The 20668-nt window shown below is 37.2% G+C and overlaps 1 protein-coding gene and 1 long non-coding RNA gene across 5 annotated transcripts in view; both read left to right on the forward strand.

The window, feature by feature from the left end:
• Positions 1–20668, forward strand: part of BRINP3 (BMP/retinoic acid inducible neural specific 3) — a 237490-nt gene that overhangs the window by 104680 nt on the left and 112142 nt on the right. The gene's annotated exons all lie outside the window — the stretch shown is intronic.
• Positions 1–20668, forward strand: part of LOC310903389 — a 78005-nt gene that overhangs the window by 46870 nt on the left and 10467 nt on the right. Inside the window, exon 4 of the long non-coding RNA XR_014587502.1 lies at positions 19381–20513. This is a non-coding gene — a long non-coding RNA (uncharacterized lncRNA). The remainder of the gene's footprint in view (positions 1–19380; positions 20514–20668) is intronic.

Below are 20668 nucleotides of genomic sequence, written 5' to 3' on the forward strand. Positions count from 1 at the left end.
ACATTCAACGATCAGTGTTAAAACAGCTTCTGCAATGAGTTTTGCCCAGCAACCTGGAAACAAAAACAAAACAAAATAAATGGTAAACAGGTCTTCTGGCAACCTGTTTCCTTAGGTTATCAGATCAACAAGCATGAACTCTCGAGCAACTGAATTGGCAAGTCTTTAGCTTTGGCTAAAACATGAAAGCAATGCTGATCCCTTTGTGGCACACTGTAACTTGATGTAGAAATAGTGAGCCAAAGTCTCACAAAGGCTGGTTTTGGCATTATTTCAACAAGCAAAGGTATTGAACTAGAGACCATATAAAAGAGCTCTAGACCTCTGAAAAACACACAGTGTGAGTTTTGCTCAGGTGTCTTGTGCCTGGCTGTAAACTCAGCAAAAATGAAATGCTGAGTCCCTAACCAGAGGGACATGTAGTTAACACATGAAAATTGTCCAGATGGTTACCATCTTTCTACCTGTGCTTTGGCCATATTACATCTTTGTATACGGTCTTGACAGCCATTAAATCCTCTTATTTTTAACACTGCTTTTGGAATTAATTTAATTTTCATACTAAGAGACCCAAATTGCTGATGTGGGATGGAATCCAAAGCTCACTGAACTCAGCAGAAAAAAAATCACAGCCTGACTATATCTTGGAACAACTAATTAGTGCCTGAAACTATCCTATAACTGACCATACTGTTTCACAAATGGAGTTTAGTGCAGAAAAAAAGGCATGTGTAGAACTGCATGGAGCTTAAAAAAAAACCAATTGCCAGATTCTGCACCTGGGATGTGGCAACCCTGGGTATATGTACAAAGTGGAGGACAACAAGCTGGGAATTCTGGACAATGGTAAGTGTGAAGACACACATTAGCAGTGTGTCTTGGCAGCCAGGAGGGACAAGAGTATTCTAGGGTGCATCAGGCACAGCATTTCTAGCTGGTAGAGAAGTGATTGTCCTGCTCTGCTCTGTGCTGGTGTAGCCTTACCTCCAGTTCAGTGTGTTCTCTTGGGTGCCACAATATAAGGACATAAAACTATCTGAATGGGCAACATACACAGTGAAGGGTCTAAAGGGGAAGACATAAGAGGAACGGCTGAGGTCGCTTGGTTTGTTGAGCCCAGAGGAGACTGAGGGGAGGCCAGTCCTCTTCAATGTTTTTATAAATGATTTGGATGTAGGACTAGAAGGTGTTTTGAGCAAATTTGCCGACGACACTAAACTTGGAGGAGTTGTGGACTTGGATGAGGGTGGAAAGGCCTTGCAGAGAGATCTGGACAGATTGGAGAGCTGGGCAATCACCAACCACATGAAGTTTAACAAAAGCAAGTGCTGGGTCCTGCACCTGGGACGGGGCAACCCTGGCTATACATATGGACTGTGCGACAAGACGCTGGAGAGCAGCCCCACAGAGAGGGATCTGGGGGTTGTGGTTGACAGCAAGTTGAGTATGAGCCAGCAGTGTGCCCTGGCAGCCAGGAGGGCCAACTGTATCCTGGGATGCATCAAACATGGCATTGCTAGTCGGTCGAGGGAAGTGATTGTCCTGCTCTACTCTGCGGTTGTGCAGCCTCACCTCAAGTACTGCGTGCAGTTCTGGGCACCACAGTACAAAAAGGACGTGAAACTGTTGGAGAGTGTCCAGAGGAGGGCGACGAAGATAGTGAAGGGCCTAGGGGGTAAGACATATGAGGAGCGGCTGAGGTCACTGGGCCTGTTCAGCCTGGAGAAGAGGAGGCTGAGGGGAGACCTCATCGCAGTCTACAACTTCCTCGCGAGGGGGAGTGGAGAGGCAGGTGACCTATTCTCTGTTATCACCAGTGACAGGACCCGTGGGAAGGGTGTTAAGCTGAGGCAGGGGAAGTTTAGGCTAGACATCAGGAAGAGGTTCTTCACTGAAAGGGTGGTTGCACACTGGAACTGGCTCCCCAGTGAAATAGTCACTGCACCAAGCCTGCCTGAATTTAAGAAGCGTTTGGACTGTGCACTTAGTCACATGGTCTAAACTTTTGGGCAGACCTGTGTGGTGCCAGGAGTTGGACTTGATGATCCTTATGGGTCCCTTCCAACTCGGGATATTCTATGATTCTATGATGCCTTATGAGGGCCTTCAGCTTCCTTGTGAGGGGGAGCAGAGGCGGAGGCACTGATCTCTTCTGTCTGGTGACGAGTGATAAGACCTGAGGGAACAGCATGAAGCTGCAATCAGAGAAAGTTTATACCGGGTATTGGGAAAAGGTTCTTCACAGAGAGGGTAGCCAGGCACTGGAACAGGCTCCTCAGGGCCTCCTCAGAGCCTCCTCAGGTCATGGCATAGAGCCCGCTGGAGTTCAAGAAGTTTTTGGATAAGGCTCTCAGACGTAGGTTTTGATGTTTGGGTGGTCCTATGTGCAGACAGGAGTTAGACTTGATGATCCTTGTGGGTGCCTTCTTAGTCAGAATATTCTTTGATTCTATGATTCTATTCTAACTTCATTGCTACATGTGTGATTTTTCTCCAGTTATTGTCTTGACTTACTGTGACTAAGCATGGTTGAATGTGAGGTGGAAGGTATTCTGGTAAGAAAGCCCGGTTCAGTCAGATCATTAGACCATGCAGTCTGACATCAATATACTCTGTAAATAAATACCTTTGTTAATGGAGTGCAACAACCACATGTCTAGTCTCTTAGTTACTCCAGAGCCTCAGCTGACCTATAGTCAGCACATCGACTTACTCAATGGGGAGGAATTCTTGCTGTGCAGTTAGACTGCTTCTTGTACCCAAGTTTTTTTAAAGGTGCCCGTTACTGCAAAATCTTTGTTTTCACAGAACCAAGAGCTGAAAAAGCTGCTAACAGTAATTTACAGCTTTGTCTTTATCACCTTTATCTTATGAAGTATTTAATTTTTAATACTTATGTACAGCATTTGTTTGTTCAAAGTATTTCCAAATCATGTTGCAGGCTAACAGGCAGAGCTTCCATGCTTTCTTGGCCAAGTGGTGTAAATAAGTTCTCCACATCATAGGCTGAGGTAGAATGTCAGGCCACATGGCCTTTGGGTGTGGCCTGACAGTCCAGGCTTGTTTCAGTTTTCTTTGAAAAATCCACTGCAATCAAAAGCCCTACTGGCAATAACACTGTTATTCAAGCTGGAAAGAGCTATTCAGTGTTGATAGGATTTGATTTCTTTGAGACTGTATCTCCACAATGTGTTGCAATTTTGCACAAAGAAAGGGTGATTTAATCCACTGTGGTTATTGCAATTACAAATAGTGTTCACAAAACTGAACAGAATTCATAACTGGGCAGACACATTATACAAAGTGTCACACTGTCATTCAGTCACAGCACAGCTGGGAAAAAGAGAGCTAAAGAAGCTAAGTAAAATAACTGATTTAGAGATTAAAATGAAAATGGTTTATTATTGACACACAGGAGAGATTACCAGCTTCGTCCCCCTTGGTTTTTGCTGTGAAATCAAAACACAAGAACACTCAAACACAAAATATTTAATTCTTACTAAGGAGACTTACCAGTTTGAAGTTGAGACCATCTATAAGGAGGTATGTCAGCCAGTGTACCTTCTACAGCATGGAAATCTAAAAATGGCAGGCAAGTTTGTGCAGAAGCTTGGAGTAGAGATGAAAGACTGATGGATTTGTGCCTTTGACTGAATCTTAGAGATGGTGGTGAACAGTTTTGGTCACAAGTAATCTAATTACTGCAGCTAAATATTTTGGAGGATCATTTCACAATCTTTGATACACTTGCTAGTCAGATTATTCTTACACATGTACATGGGCCTTTTTTTTTTTTTTTTTTTTAAGCAAATCAGAAAAAAATATTCCTGGAAGTAAAAAGTGAGAGCTCTTGCTGATGCAAAGGGGGACCAAACAGACTCTACTGCTACTTCATTCAGCAAATGGATACCGACATATAAGCTATTTTAGACTACAACAGGCTTCTGCCGTAGTTTTCTGAGGGTGCTGGGAGGTGAGATACCTTGTAAAATTGCTCTACTTTAGGTGAACTTTTCACATCTTCATTACATGAAGTACTGAGATTTTGATGTCAGGAGACTCACCGAGAAGCCTGAATATCAAGAAAGAAATGTCAAGTGAAAGATGAGATAGATCATAAATTAATATATGCATGGTCTTCTGATAATATTTCTAAGTAGAATAATGGGAATTACACTTTCCCAGGTCTTGAATAGATGTTAAAGAATTAATTATCATAGCTTCTTCTTCTTTAAATTCTTCCTCTTTAAAAGAAATGAAATTTTATTCACATATTATATGGATAGCAAAAATGAGATACAGAAATAACTTAGTCAAGACATAGACTATAGAAATAAAATCTGAATTATGACCAGGAAATCTGCCTAATACCACCCTGGCTTTCAGTATTCCAGATCCTATATGTGTTTTTCAAAGACAGATAGTTAATACCAAATAAACTGCAGACAACTTTATATCCAAAAGACATGTTTATATAATCATAATTCTTAAAAACTTCCTGTGGAGCTTCATTCGTTTACTGTCTTTCTGTTTGACTTGAACTTCCTTCCTCTTCTCTTCTCCTTCCTACTTCTCTGAGAAGTATCAATTATGTTCTGCTTTCTAGTACAAGTCATTGAAATACCGTAAAGATTAGTCAGCAACATTCAGAGATTTTGAAGAGGAAAAAATCTGTTTAATTGATAATTAATAATAACTCTAGGAAAGAATTTGCTGCTACCTCAGTAAGTATTTTAATTTAAGAAGATGATTCCAGTTTCTCACATAACCTTACCTGGAATTGCAAACTGCCAGCACAGAAAAGGAGAAGACCAATCAGATTGAGGAAAATATTCATTATAGCCTAAGCATTGAGTTTCTATCCTCCTTTAACCTCTGTTAATGCAGCTTCCCTTCTCTGTTTGTGTCCTTCACCTTCTCTCTCTCACCAGTTTAAGCTTTTTTCAGAGCAGCAGAAGCTATTCAAACTCTGACTGATCAACAGCAAACATAAAAATAGGTCATAGCTCTCTGAAACATACACTTTACATAGCAAGAATAATGATACTAAAAATGTTAATTGTAAGAATTGCATTAGATAACAACAAACTTTCTATTTTTCTGGAGAGTTACAGTTATTCCAAACATTTCAACATTTTCAAGGACTCTGAAAGTAGACATTCTTAAATAAAATAAAATGGGATGATCTTTTCTCTTTCTCAAAGCAATGCAGTTGTTATGGCTAAACATAACCTGCCCACAAACATGCACTGAAACTACAGACTCTCCCAGTACCAGTGGACAGTAGTCTACATTGCACTACAGGAACAGCCCAAGGAGGCAGAGTATCATGCTAATAAATAGATAGCAGTCACACTTTACCGTTTACCTATTCTTTGTCAGATATTGTATAGGCATTCTGATAATGGAAAAACATGCCAAAAACAACTGTTACAGCTTTTTGTGTTTGCTTATTGCTGGTTTTATTTCCCTGTCATATGCTGTAGATTGATCAGTGACTGGGCTAGATTACAAGGGAGGTGATTGTCCTCCTCTACTTTGCCCTCGTGAGGCCTCACTTGGAGTGCTGCGTACAGGTCTGGAGCCCCCAGCACAAGAAGGACATTGATATGTTAGAGTGGGTCCAGAGGAGGGCCACAAAGATGATCAAGGGGCTGGAGCACCTCTCCTATGAAGAAAGGCTGAGAGAGCTTGGGCTGTTCAGCCTACAAAAGAGAAGGCTCTGGCATGACCTCATTGCAACCTTTCAGTACTTAAAATGGACTTATAAAAAAAGATGGAGAGTGACTGTTTGCTCAATCAGATAATGACAGGATAAGGGGGAATGGTTTTAAACTAAAAGAGAGGAGATTTAGATTTGAGGTTAGGAGGAAATTCTTCACTCAGAGGGTGGTGAGGCACTGGAAAAAGGCTGCCCAGAGAGGTTGTGGATGCCCCATCCCTGGAGGCGTTCAAGACCAGGTTGGACAATGCCCTGGGAAACCTGATCTGGTGGGTGGCATCCCTGCCTATGGCAGGGGGGTTGGAACTAGATGATCTTTGAGATCCCTTCCAACCCATGCCATTCTATGATTCTATATAGGGTCAGTCAGGGAAATAGGTATTTTGCTGTCCAGTTGGATGATTTTGAGTATTTTAACTATGTGTGACACCTTTAAAATGGATCATGCTTCTCAACTCCTTTCTAAACTGCTCTGAGATGAACTGAAAATGAAGAGTCAGAATATTAGAGACAGATATTATTCACTTTGTTTCACTTTGTGAATATACATATATATATATATTAAACTAGCTGTAGATCTTGTTAGAATTACTGTTGAATGCTAGGAGGCTAGAAACCAACTCCTCTGTCTAGTCAATACATGTGGGAGTGGGATCTGATGGATTTGGCTGGTTTGATCATGGTTTCCACAGTGAAGCCATGGTACTTATGCTCAAAGGCACAAAAACGCCAGTTTAGTTTTTCCCACCAGACATTGTGGAAAACTTACAGTTAAAAGCAAAATAACACAAGAACTCTTCTAACATGCAGTACATATTTGTGTTCTCTAAAGCCGGAACAAATTTTGTATATATTCTGTTTCCATTTTCACTTGTTGAATCAACATCAGCAATGGTGGAACTATCAGACACTCTTCCCAGATAAGGTGCTTTTAATAAGAAGGAAAGAAAGAAAAAGGCGATAAAAATCCCTTTTTGGAAAGCGTTACTTTGTTGACTCTGTCCTCCAGGAATATGTATGCTATATACAACATTCCAAGAATATATGTATATATATGTATATATATCAGCAGTAAAAGACAAATTAAAATTTATTGATATTGGTGCTTTCACCATTTGAACATTTTTGGGATAAAAGAAATAGTAACGCTTATCTAGGAGGGCATTGCAGGCAAGTATGGGAGATGTGGTTCCATTTCTGTGTCTGCCAATTGTATCTTGAATAGCCTTGGTCAGTTCACTTTGCATCTCCTCTGTTATGAAGACAAACCTTTCTTGGAATACTTTTCAATCTACTCCTGAAAAGCATGGAATATTGCTGATATAAATACTAAATTAATTCACTTAAAAAAAAAAGTTGGAGATGTGAGAGAAAGGTCAGGATTGAAACTCCCAGTCATGCTGAACAATGGTATCATTGCCTAGTTTTAACTACTCTCTGTTTTGCTAAGTAACTGAGCTTGGAAACTCATTTCTCAGCATGTGGTGTAACATTTCCAAAAAACATAAGTTAAACCCATTGGCATCTCATCACTGCAAAAGGAGGGTGTCAGAATTGTAAGAAGAACATAATATGTATGAGAGAATGTATTGCACCTGATTGTTTTTTAAGTCTTGCTTACTTTTCTGGTTATTTAATCCTGCATAATTTCAATAGCACTAGCTTTTCTGCTGCATTATGTCAGCATTTCCATTGTAAACCTCATTTTAATGTGAATACTGTTCATTTGCAAGAAGGTGCGTTCTACACAGAGAAGTGGCATATCCACGATCAAATTCAAGCACAACTCAATTCAAAGGAACATTAGTAATTTTAAAAATAGACACTCACCTCTTTTTAAAACCCAAGATCAGGGAATTTCAGTTTAATTTCTGAAGATTTGTTAAGTTCTAGCTGCAAATGCAAATAGTCAATAAACCAATTTTTAGAGAAATGTCTGCTGACAGGGGAAGGGAGGCATCTGGAGAAAGGATCTTTTAGACCTCTTCATGGTTGTTCACAACAATCAGGAAAAAAATGACAGTCAGAAAAAGCAGAATACCAGGAAAAAAAATAATCTAGCAAAAAGAATGGATAGAATTGTCTCTGATCCTCAGATGCCACTAGGAATTTCCAAATAGGACTCAAAAATGTATGAAAAGAGTTCATCAAATAAAGTGCACTATTACAAATGGTATAAGGTCTGGTAAGGCAGTTATCTGGCAAACATACCATCCTTAAATCCCAAACAATCCAAACAACACAGCAGTAGAAAACACTGTTAGTGCTTTTTGGCTTACGTCTATCTACTCTTGAGGAGGCTGGGAGGAAGAGAAAGGACCTAGCTCTTGTTCTGGCATACATTATTGTCAGACACATTATGACTTGATTCATTGTTCAGTAACCAAACAATTTCCAGAGCTGGGACCACGATAGGAAGAATGAATATTATGATTTTATATGACAGGCTTAACTCTAAACTTCCACATTTTTGATTGTTGGGGACGCGATGATGGTGTGCAAGGACACAGAGAAAAAGACATTCAAAGCTGAGGCAGCAGCATCAGCTGCACCTCAGTGTCTCTGGATCTGTGTGGTGCTGACCTGTGTAGGCTTCATCTCTGATCATCATGAATCCAAGAAACAACAGAATGTAAATGTGTTGGATCACATCATGGCTTGTTTCTCAACGCAAGCTTGTTCATACATCAGTTGCAACACTTCCAAAATAATTTTTCCCTTATCTGCTGTCATAAGAACACGGTGGCCTAAAGAACAAATGCTATGATTGCAAATGTAGTGGTTTCTTCAGCATTAACTTTTATCTGAAATGTCCCTGTTAAGCAGCTTTCCTGTGATTTGTAGCAGCTGTTGTGTCACTATGCCAACTGATTGGTGAAATGGGGGAAGGGCATACTCAAAGTCATTTCTGAGCTGTTCTATATCTTATGAAGAAAAGCTAGTGATTATAATGAGAAAAGTAATTCCTTTCCATGAAAGCTGACTGAGAGCAAATGGAAAAAAGTAAGACTTTTAGCTAAAGAAAACCTGAGTGATAGTATCACCATACATGAAAAAGGTTGAATTGCTCAGGAGATAGGACTTGATCTTCCTGAGACTAGTTCCTTCGAAGGACTGAAAACTGGCCTTTGTGAGTACTTGTTCTGCCTGTGCTTGTGTGGTGATAAAAGGTGTGAGGAAACAAGGAAACAGACTTTAAATTCAAGCCTTTTACCTGTGGAGAACAGTTAATTTTGTCAGATATATAAATGCAGTTGGCTGAATGCAGATGGCAAGTGGGCACTGAGGGAAGGAAACACAACTCCTAGTGGCAAGAGAGAGAGAGAATCCCCTCAATGCCTTTTTCAAGATACAGATACTTCAGAGATGCCCTCATTAAAAAAGAAGTTCTTTCCAAAACTAGAGCTATGGTAACCAGATACAAAAAGAGAGGAAAACAAACCCAGAGGACGACAAGATAAAATTGAAGCAATGATATAGTTGCTGCATATGCAGCCATCTCAGCACATTCTCAGTTGTGTGGTGCTTGTTATCCCAGACAATTCCTTTAAGTATTCGCTGCAATGCTATTTAGCAGATGATAATGAAATAGCAGGAAAATACACATGAAAGAAAATGGAAATGTCTTGCGACTCCTCACAGGGAAGCTATCAAGCACAGAAACAGAGAAATGATAAACAGAACACTTGGAGGAAGGTGATTGCTATAAGCTACTTCTCCACTGTAAATTGGGCACTGGGGAAAAAAGACAGAAGTTCCACTGAAGTGTAACAGAGGGTAATATTTGCCACCATGTGTCAACTGTGCACTCACAGAATACAGAAAAATGAACTGCAAGAGGTACTAGTTTTAGAAATTCATTTATAATCACTTTCCGATACAGAAGAAAATCTTATACCTTGAAAATACTGATAAAGGTAAAGGACAATGCCCTTCTCATTTTAGCTCCAGACAACCCCAGATATGTGTACACATTACTTCTTCACCCTACTCTATAGTCACTGCGCTAGGACTGAAAAATTGTCTTAATTTATTTTTTCTTTTAGGGACAGATCTACTGATATACAACATCTCATTTACAATCACGACCTTGATGTCACTTCAGCTTCAGCATTTTGATTACAGTGTTATCTACTAGGATACACATAGTGTATAGTTTGAATTTCTAACTTAAATAATAGACACAGAAGTAATAGGTCTTATCAGATTGTAATACTTGTTGAAAGAATTGCCTTCACAAATGGATTTTTGCTACATTAAGCTCATTCTGAATTTTGTGTTCACTTTCTAAGTTGAATTTACAGAATAATAAAATAAATGTACACAGAACATGCAGTTAATATAACTACGGTATGAGGTGAACACAACTGAGTGGACTCCACTGTTGTCTACAAGTTATATTAAATTTGTAATTCAATCCTGATGTGTATGGCTGTGACTAATGCACTTGGTCAGTCTTTACTTTTAATGTGAAATGAAATTTAATGAAAATTTGAATGTCTCCCCCACGTACCCTTAATGTCAAAATTGGTAGCATTTTGTCCATTTAACACCAAGCTTTGAACTGCCTCTTTTTTTTTTTTTTTCAGAAGTTGTTTGCCAACTTTAACAAAAAAAATTCCAAGACAATAACAGTGTAAATCCTTCCATCAAAACAAAAGTCTGTTTGTGAATACTGTTTTATAGTGTATAATAATTATTTTTTTCCATACAAAATGAAATTAAGCAAAGACTACACCTTCGTATTTGTCTTTGCTAGCAAGCTTGCTCTCTGTCAGGGAACTTCCAGAAGGCATTCTGACAAAACTCCTGTCACTTTTATCTACTTATGATATTGCTTAAGAAGATGTGTGACAAGTATCAAGAAATACTTCTAACAAATTACAGTTCAGATCGCAATAGAGAGACATACAGATTAACTGAGAAAGACCTGAGTCAATACACGTGCACTTTGAACTTCAAACATTTTCAGTTCTGCCTTTTTGCCTTTGATTCTGATGACCTAGTACATCTGGAAATAAATATAGATCTGTGAGTTAAAAAACCTGTGATCACTGTGCTTCAGAAATATCTTTCAGCTTGCCTCGATAGAGGCCTTAAAACTGCAGTATACACTAATAATCACTAAATAGTAACAGTCACACCTATTAATTTAAGTTATATGTATTTTCATTTGGGCATATTTAACATCAATAAGCTTTTCTTTCTTTCTTTCGTTCTTTCTTTTTTTTCTTTCTTTCTTTCTTTCTTTTTCTTTCTTTCATTCTTTCTTTCTTTCTTTCTTTCTTTCTTTCTTTCTTTCTTTCTTTTTCTTTTTTCTTGAGACAATTTCCTGTCATTCAGATATATTGTAGATGCATAGTGTATGATCATATAGCATGGCCCATTATCTATAAAATAAGACAGCAAAATATTTCATTTTCACTTATTTGACTATTAACAAGAGGCTGCATGAATTCTAGCTGCAATGTGCTGTGACACGTAGTTTATATAATAACCTTGTTATAGCGTAGCTTAGGTACAGGGACACTACTGAAATAAAATAAATAATAAATAAAATAAAATAAATAAATAAATAAAAAAGGAGAATTAATCATATCCGAAACCTTCAAGGCTGATATATTCAGGTTATATTAAAAGGTCATTAGTTATTCTGTTAAAGTCATCTGAGATTTTGATTGATAAAAATTGAATATGTCTATTCTGAAAATTAATTGAAAAGCAGATATACTGTTTTTGTCATAGAAAATGTAACTACTGGTTAAAATTTAATTTCATATATGCTTTCAATAAAAAAGAGTTTCCACTGTAATATCCTTTAATTGGAAAAAAATGGAGTCACATCTGTAATGAACGGGGTATAATTTTGTCTGTTATCCAGCTCTCCAGAAAATCGCATTAAACAACAGGAATAGATAAGTGAGCCAAGACCAATGCAGCTAATTTTAGTTGGCTGAAATCAACACCATCTGGATGTCTGGCTGTGGTAACTTTATATTGATCCAATTCTTTTAGAAGAATTTGACATCAAATACATAAGCTAGTTTTTCATATGCATAGTTTGTAATGGGATGGCCTGTTCAGATATCCTCTCCATCAAGTGTTTCAGATACTTTTTTTTTTTTCCATTTGGAGTGAATAATCCTGTTTTTGTGTGCATACCAGGTCTATAAATACATTGGTATCCATTTTATTGTACAATTTTGGAAAAAAAAAAAAAAAAGTTGTTCTCTTCCCAAAGCCACAGAAATTCAATTTGAAATTGACAAAGCAGTATGTTCTTGTGTGATTTCAGTTCAGCCATACGTCTGCTTGCGTACCAGTTATGCTAATCCAATTAAAGAAGATTCATGTACCAATCACAGCTTACTGGCTCTATGATTAAAGTGTTAAATATATACAGTGAATTATTCCCTGTACAAAATACAAGGAAAATAGTCTCAGTACATGTAAATAGTGAATAAGCTATGAAAAATAATCTGTTAACAAAAATGCAGTGAATCAAGAGAGTTCAAATTGATCAAACATATCTTGTGAATAATTGACTAAAATGTAATTTGAAATCACTATTAAGAGAAGAAGAGTAAAAATACCATTTAAAAGCCTTTGTGGCTTGTGGATTTATCTTGTGAGTGTCTCTTCATTTACTTCAGTGGGGTTTGTAGTGAACTGTAATAGACTAGACTGATAGAGGACATCATTAAACTTAGGGTCCATTTTATCATTTGCTTCTTTAATCTTAGCATATGGTATGAAAAATCATTTCTATCTGCTGATGCTCTCTTTCCTCTGTTAGGATCTATAACATCAATCATATGATCTAAACTCATGGTACTGTCAGCTGTTCTGACACATTTTAGTTTTTAAGTTTGCTTAGATTAGGGTTTTCCTCAGAGATTATTAATGGCTTTATAATTTAAAATTAATTTAGGTATTTTAATGTATGATTATCTTATACCTCTTAAATATACCATGTAAAATTAAATATAGATATACACTACATATCTTCTATGAAAATTATAGATAAACATTTATATATACTGCAAATTAGTCAACAGGCACTTACAATTCACTTTTCTTTAGTGACTGATGCCTGCTCAGTACCAAAACATTCCAGATACTGACATTTTGTCAATGTTGGATAACTTTGCCTTTGTATATCATTAGGTAGTATCAGAACCACATGTAAAAATCTCAGAGGGTCTTGAATCCTAAGGTCCAAAATAATCTCACACAATATCAGTGTCCTGAAATATGTTTATTAGACACTAGATAAGACTAGAAAAATGTCTGTCTTTGATGATGGGAAAAAAAGCAACTTCTTTCTCATTACTGAGGACACCTCTCAGTGCTAGGAGGCCTCTGGTGGCTCACGGCAAATTTGCATACCTACAGCAGGTGCAGAACAAACATGCATTTCTCATTCCCTTGCCATATCTGACCTTCTTTACACTAATCTTTATTTACTTCATTAGCTATGTTTCCAAACTTGCATTTAGAATATTACTGTCTTATTTGAGCTATTGAAAGCACTTTGATGGCTCATCCTTGTAAAGACACCTCAGGAAGAAAGATATTTAAATTTTTAGGTATAGATAAAATGAAGATGAGCATTTGCAATTTTTATACTTTCTTTTTTTTTTTAATCTTCTTTAATCTATTAAACATTGGCCAGGTGAGAAAGTAGAAAGAGAAATACAAACACGTAGCATATCGGCTGCTTACTGAAGCAGATACTGAAATAGAGGACCAGATTCCACCTTAAATTAAAATTAATCTATCTTTAAATGTAATCATTAAATTTATCTCCATTCGCACTAGCAAAGTGACTGTAGATTTTTGCAAAATCCATTGTTTCCGTCTTTTATTTTTATACAATTTAACAAATTTACATCGTTTGAGATGTTTGGAGAGCATTATTTCCACAAAAATTGTTTAATTATTTGATTTATCTTTCTTAATTGTAAGATAGGGGCAGATTAGCCCCCCAACCCTACATAAAAAAGAGTTTGTTGATTAATGAGCTTTCATGCTGTCATGCAGTTTTCTGATTGTTTTTTTACCATTACCAGTGTTAGAGTTCTGTATAGAAAAATGAGCTAAATTTATCACAGAAGCCCCTATACTTGGATCCAACAACTTTCTTCATATCTTGTCAATAAATTTATCTTGTCTCAGGGGTGTTCTGGGTCTGGCTGTGAGTGTTTCCCTAACAAGCACCAAGTGCAAGGCACCTATGCTTACTTAGATGTGCATTGAGATAAGAGACCTGTTTCAGTAAAAGCTAAGTAGAAATGAAAAGAACCTTAACAGGCAAAAGGTAAGATATCCATCTCCTTATTCTGTCTGTTTAGCATCAAGCCTATGTGAAGGCTTCATTTTTATTAGTAAGGATTTAACCTTGACAGATACAACTTCAGTTCAACATGATGATATATACAATTGTGAAAATATAACAAAATCAAGCACGCCTCTAATCTCAACTCCATTGCTGTGAATAATATACATTTTCTGTTGTCAGTAATATGACTGACAGCTTGATGCAAAGATGTTAAAACTAACCCATACTCATTTTCACCTTCCCAATAGCATCGGAGGCTTGCATAAGTGATGTGGCCTATTTGACTATGAAAGTAATTATATTTGAATCTTGTCGATTTTGACTTTTGTCATCTTTTTGACTAGTTATAAATATAGCATTTAGGTCATCCTATGATGCCATGGTAATTTTCTGGCTAACAGGTCTATATTTGTTTCTCATTAACTGACTTAGTATAGCTTATAGGCCTGCGTACATCTGTACAGAAATACAGATAATTGCAACTTGACTGTCTCAAGGAAGACAAACAAGATACATCAGTTCGGAGAAACAATGATTGCCTAGAGCTAGTGAAGCTTCACTGCTGAATCAAAGTGCAACTTAAAAGTACCAGAGCAAATACAAAAGCTTCCTGCAAACTATTCAAAGAGTATCCCCAGCCTCATTTAAATTTTTTTTTTTTTAGAAGGAATAGGATCATAGAATGTCTTGGGATGGAAGAGACCTTAAAGATCATACAGTTCCAACTCCCCTGCCATGGTCAGGGATGCCACCCACTAGATCAGGTTGCACAGGGCCTCCTCCAACGTGGTCTTGAACACTTCCAGGAATGGGACATCTGTAGCTTCTCTGAACAACCTCAGCACCCTCTGAGTGAAGAATTTCCACCTAACCTCAAATCTAAATCTCCTATCTTTTAGTTTAAAACCATTTCCCCTTGTCCTATCATCTGCCTGAGCAAAAAGTCACTCTCCATCTTTTTTATAAGTCCTCTTTAAGTACTGAAAAGCTGCACTGAGGTCTCTCCAGAGCCTTATCTTCTCCAGGCTGAACATCCCCAAATCTCTTTCTTAATAGAAGTGCTCCAGACCTCTGATTGTCTTCACGGCCCTCCTCTGGACCCTCTGGTTCTAACAGCCTCACATCCTTCTTGTGCTGGGAGACCCAGACCTGGATGCAGCCCTCCAAGTGGGGCCTCACAAGGGCAGAGCAGAGGGGAACAATCACCTCCCTCCCTTGCTGGCAACAACTTTGTTGATGCGGCCCAGGATGCATTTGGCCTTCTGGGCTGCAAGCGCACACTGCTGGCTCATACCAAGCTTTTTGTCCACCAGAATTCCCAAGTCCTTCTCTGCAGGGCTTATCTCAAAAATCTGCATAGAGCCTTTTGGCTCTATAGTTGGCAGGAGTAACATTCCTAAGCATCCTTTTTCTTTCTCCCTATATGTCATTCCTCTCACCTGAAAAACACAGTCATTTAAGAAGAGCCTTTCCTTAAGCATAACCATCTTTAAATGCTCTGAGGAATTTCCTAATTCTTCCCACCTGGTTCCAGACACACTGCCCTCAAAAGACTAGCTGTCGGTGCAGCTGTGATTTTCCTCAGAGCATTAGCTCTATTCTTGCTGGTCCCTAGATGGAGTATTTGACTCACTCTGCACTTTCTCATCCCAAGAACATGATATTGTATTTTGTAGTATAATAGGATGAAGAGTATGGAATTCTTACCATCTGTCAGTCTAATCAAGAATGACCATGACCATGATTTGCTGAAAAGTGTATTGGAAATCCCAAACTTGTCCTCAAGATAATGAGAGATTCAATATCTCGAATTTTAAAGAACAAAGGGACAAAAACAATAGTGGGCAAGAAGGTCCTCTACAAATGTTCCAGTTTGTTCCTCATAAATGACTGTTTACTAGGTTATGTTCTTCCTGAGCAGCTTCTTTTAAAATACTACTCTTCTTTTGTTGAAGAAAGGTATAAATTATATTCCCAGTGTAGACATTTTTGATTATAGAGTGGCACAGAACTGTGCTTTGAATAACATTTTACAAATAGAATTATTATGCCTTTCATCTAAGACATAATAAAGTAAGAAATAAATGTCTCAATCCCTATCATTTTTACAGATGGGAAAACAGAGGCTCCAAGGTATTTTTCTCTGCGTTTAAAAAAGTGCCATTTGCAATGATTATATGATTGACGTAGAACATATTTTGGTCTCAAAGTCCCTAAAGCCCCTTCCCAAACATCATAAGGTCAAGAACAGACTGGTTAGTGACATATTTTGTATTCCAGAATAGTTGCTAGAATATATATATATATAAAATAAAAAAAAAGTATATATTCTGCTGCTTTTCAAAGGTATGTAGGTATAGTAAACTGTAAAAAGTATACTGAGTCATCTGAGAAAATGAGATAAGATCTTTTACAGGTCTGGTTTTCAGTGCCAGGCCTTGTCAACTATATGAAAGTATTTGCATCCCAGCTGTTGGCTGAACAAATATAGTAAAGTGTTTTGATAAATAATCCTAGGATTACTTAAAGCAAATAGAACCTTAAAATACAGTTTAGGTTGTACTTCCCCAACATATTATCATAAAAGTTCTAAAGTGGAATGTTCCTGTAAACTTTAGTACCTCTGTGGCATTTTAGTACCTCTATGGAATTTTCACATTTCATCTTCTACGGCTACCATGTAAGCTTTGTAAATGTTTAATGAAAGATCAATCCACTCTGTTTCCAGTGTGATGGCAATCCCATTAGGGGATCACAGTTATCACAGCTGACCTGAACAATCTAAAACTGCTGTGCTAGTAAAAGCAAGGTAGTGGAAGAACTGTACCCTTCACTTGGGTTTTGCTGCTGCTTATCCATGCTTTCTTTTTTGTTCTCCCCTGGCAGCACATTTCAATTATGTCAATGTCTCAACTGAAAAAGCTATTTGTCACCTTATCTCCAGCTGTCAGTAGCTATCATCTCTGAGTTACAGGCACATTTGAATTACTGACTGTGGGACTGAAAGGGCAGGACATTGCCACAACTGTAGTTTATTAAAGACCTACAGTTGTTCTGTAGAAAGTCTAGAAATACAATTTCCTAATAAATAATTATTAGAAGCATCTTTCTGTTTGTTTTCCTTCCCAGTAAGGAGATCAACTTTTAAAGAATCACTTCTTCTCAGAGTGTTCACCTGAAATAATATAATTCCTATAATATTATAATATATTTTTTTGTAGGAAATTCTATGATTGGTATAATCACAATTATTGATCAAGACAACACTAGTTTCTAACAGTGATGTACACAAAATTAATACTTTACATGGTAAGGATTCAGACAGTTACTGAACTAAGTACTAGAAGAATGCAGCAAAGTGACCCAATTAAAAAAATAAAGGAGAAAAATCTCTGTGAAAATTAAGTTTTCTGTCATGAGGTTTCAAATCACACAGTGATAATTTATTATTGTTGTAAGGTCATAGAATCATAGAACAATTTGGATTGGAAGGGACCTTAAAGATTATCTAATTCCAACCCTTCTGCCATGGTCAGGGACAACTCCCCACAGATTGCTCAAAACCCCATCCAACCTGGCCTTAAACACTTCCAGGGGTGGGGCATCAAGGAGTTCTCTGGGCAACTTGTTCCAGTGCCTCACTACCCTTACAGTGCAGGAATTACCCTTTCAGTTTAAAGCCATTAGTCCTTGTCCTATCACTATACTTCCGGACAAAGGTGTGTCATATGTCAAGGTCATATGTGTGAAACACAACATGTCTATCTAGGACCAACTTTTCCTCTCTCTGTGACTGTGACTGTGTTGTAAGAAACAATTTCATAGTTTCAGAAATAAGCAGAAAATTTTCTCTCTGACTATTCCTCTTTGTATGAATTTACTTATTTTTTTTCTCTGCCCATGTTTGACATAAAATGAAAATTACTGATTATCTAAGAGTAGGCCTAGAATCATAAAAGAAAACAAATTTACACAAAATATAAGCTTTGTCTTATTTTTAAACACATTTGTGTAAAATTTATATTGTATTTAATTGCACAACTTGTATGTAATCAAAATGACATCTTATTGGTGTCTCTGAGTCAAAATGTATCAGGTTTGGAAAAGTATTAGTCTCAAGAAAATGCTAGTCAATAAAAAAGAATCTAGGCATATTTTGAATATCACCAAACCATTTTATGTATGCGTCTACTGAAATGCTGAAACAACTAGTAAATACTGCATATGTGACTTTTTCAGAAGAAAATAGTGTTCTTGACTGCACAGCTCTAGACTACAGGTCCACTTAAGCACTTCAGAATACTGCTGCCTGCATATTGCAATATCCATTATACAACTAACACTTTATAAAATATTACAATTATAATTAGCACTTTAAAATTTCATTTATTTTAAATTCTCATATCAACTTGTACAAAATCTTTACCCTACATAAAAGTTAATTAAATCCAATTATTTGGCTGACAGTTCTTTATTTTCCTTCAGTGATAACGTTTCTACACTTTTGTGCAGAGATAGCACAATAATTACTACTATTGTTACTTTGTGTACTGGGAATTGCCAACAGAACAAGATTCTCTCATGCTAGAGTGTGTACAGAAATGAGTAAGAAGGTGCCCACAAAATATTTGCAATCTAAGTAAGAAATAAGAGATAGTAGATGGATATTGCTGAGAGTGGAATACAGCAAGTTGTACGACATTAGTCAACAAAATAGGTTTATTCAGATGTACAGTGTTAGATTCATAAAAGTATAGGGCAGAGACATATCTCTTGTTCTGGCTTCTTTGCACCCAGTACAGATATTTCTTTTCGTAGAGAGTAGTTCTTCACCTCCCATTTCTGAATAAGATTTTTTATTGAAAGCCATGTTCTCCTTAAAAAAACAACCAACAAACCAACCAACCAACCAAAAAAAAAAAAATGACCTTTCCTAATAAGGAGTTTCTTTTACTTTTTAATGTCCATGTTTGTTTTGGTTTTTTTTTTTTTTTTCAAAATTATTTAAACAGTGTTCTTGTTTTGTTTTGTTTTGTTTTGTTTCCCCTGTCTGGGGGCACTATTGCCATTAAGATCTTAGCTGAACTCTGGAATGTAACATATATATTTTGTTGTCCAACCACAGAGAAGTAACTGATGTGTAGAGGAGTTGGGGAGGTCATGTTTTTGTAGCTTTGTTTGTGTGTGAACAATTTATTCCAAGAAAAGTAAGTGTAGGAGTCTCACAGAACAGATGGTTTCTGTGCTGTTCAGCTATTTACTGTAGAACACCTCATGGTCTACTCCTAATTTGTTGTCATCTCTAACACCCTTTCAGCCGACCCAGGTTGAGGGGTGAAGCAAATTGTTCCACACATATGGCATGGTAACTCTCTCCAACCTTGTCTAAGACATGTCGAGGATCACTACTCTCTGCACCAAAGTACGTCTACTCAGAGGAGATGAATGTATCTACGGATGTTAATAGCACTGTGAGTTTCATGCTAATACATCGATATGTGTTACAGAGCAGCCATATACCAAGCCAGCTAAATGCAAGGCAGCATAAAGATAGCCTTTAGCTTGGGGAAAGAAGGTTGTCCTGTCTTTTTTCACTGCCTGTGTTTTCTCATTCAGGGAGACCAAAGACTAGTATTTTCTACTGCCTGCATTGTTTTCACTGAAAGTATTTTATAAATAAGCTGATTAACTTCCTCCTGTGATTTGTTTGGGAGTTATATCCACTTACCATAGGAAGTGGAGTTTCAATTTTCTTCATATTGGCCACTAGACAATCATTGGAGGGTAAAAATAATTTCTTTGTTGCCACATTGAATTGTGCTCAAGCTGGAAATCTGGAAGGGCAAGATTTTATAATCAGGTAGGACTTGAACAGATTTGTATTAATGCACTTACATTGTTCATAACTACAATATAGATTACTTCATTTATCCATACACATCTTTCATTTTATGTAACATTTTTATTATATATAAAATACTGGACTATATTTAACACATCTCTCAGTCTGTGAGAAACAGCACATGCTACGGAAGTTCACTGGTATTTTTTTCATGGCAGCATTAAAAAGCAGGCATGTTCTACAATAGGATGAAAATCATTCTGGCCAAGGCATTAATAGCTAAGGTTACGTTTACTGTGGCCAAAACAGAATCCCCAGTAATTGTTGAGCATTGCTCCTTATGCAAAGTTGGACAAAAATACCATCACATCCATTGGGCATATGGCTTTGAAAGATAGTTAATCTTGGCACTATTTCTAGCTCTGTACAGCCATTTTGCATTGTGTAACCTTCTAATGAACTTTTTCTAGGAAAATACTGTAACTTTCTTGTAGATCCTTATTATCTGTAGCTTGGAGCAATATAGCAACCAGAAGAATGGAGCCCAAAACACGGTTGCTACACTAAGGCTAATAATCACCTGAAGTTGACAAGCATCTAAAAGAAAAGTAATAATCTTGTTGTTTATTTTATTTCAACAGTTATGTCTCTTCTTTATTGCAATTGGCCTGATTATCTTACAGTACTTCCCATGTTATATTAAACTCATATTTTGTGAAAAAAATCAAACAGAAGTGAAGGCTTCTGACCCTGGCAAGCCGAC

This window comes from Anser anser (genome assembly GCF_964211835.1).
Source record: "Anser anser genome assembly, chromosome: 8".
In the NCBI taxonomy this organism is placed as follows: Eukaryota; Metazoa; Chordata; class Aves; order Anseriformes; family Anatidae; genus Anser; species Anser anser.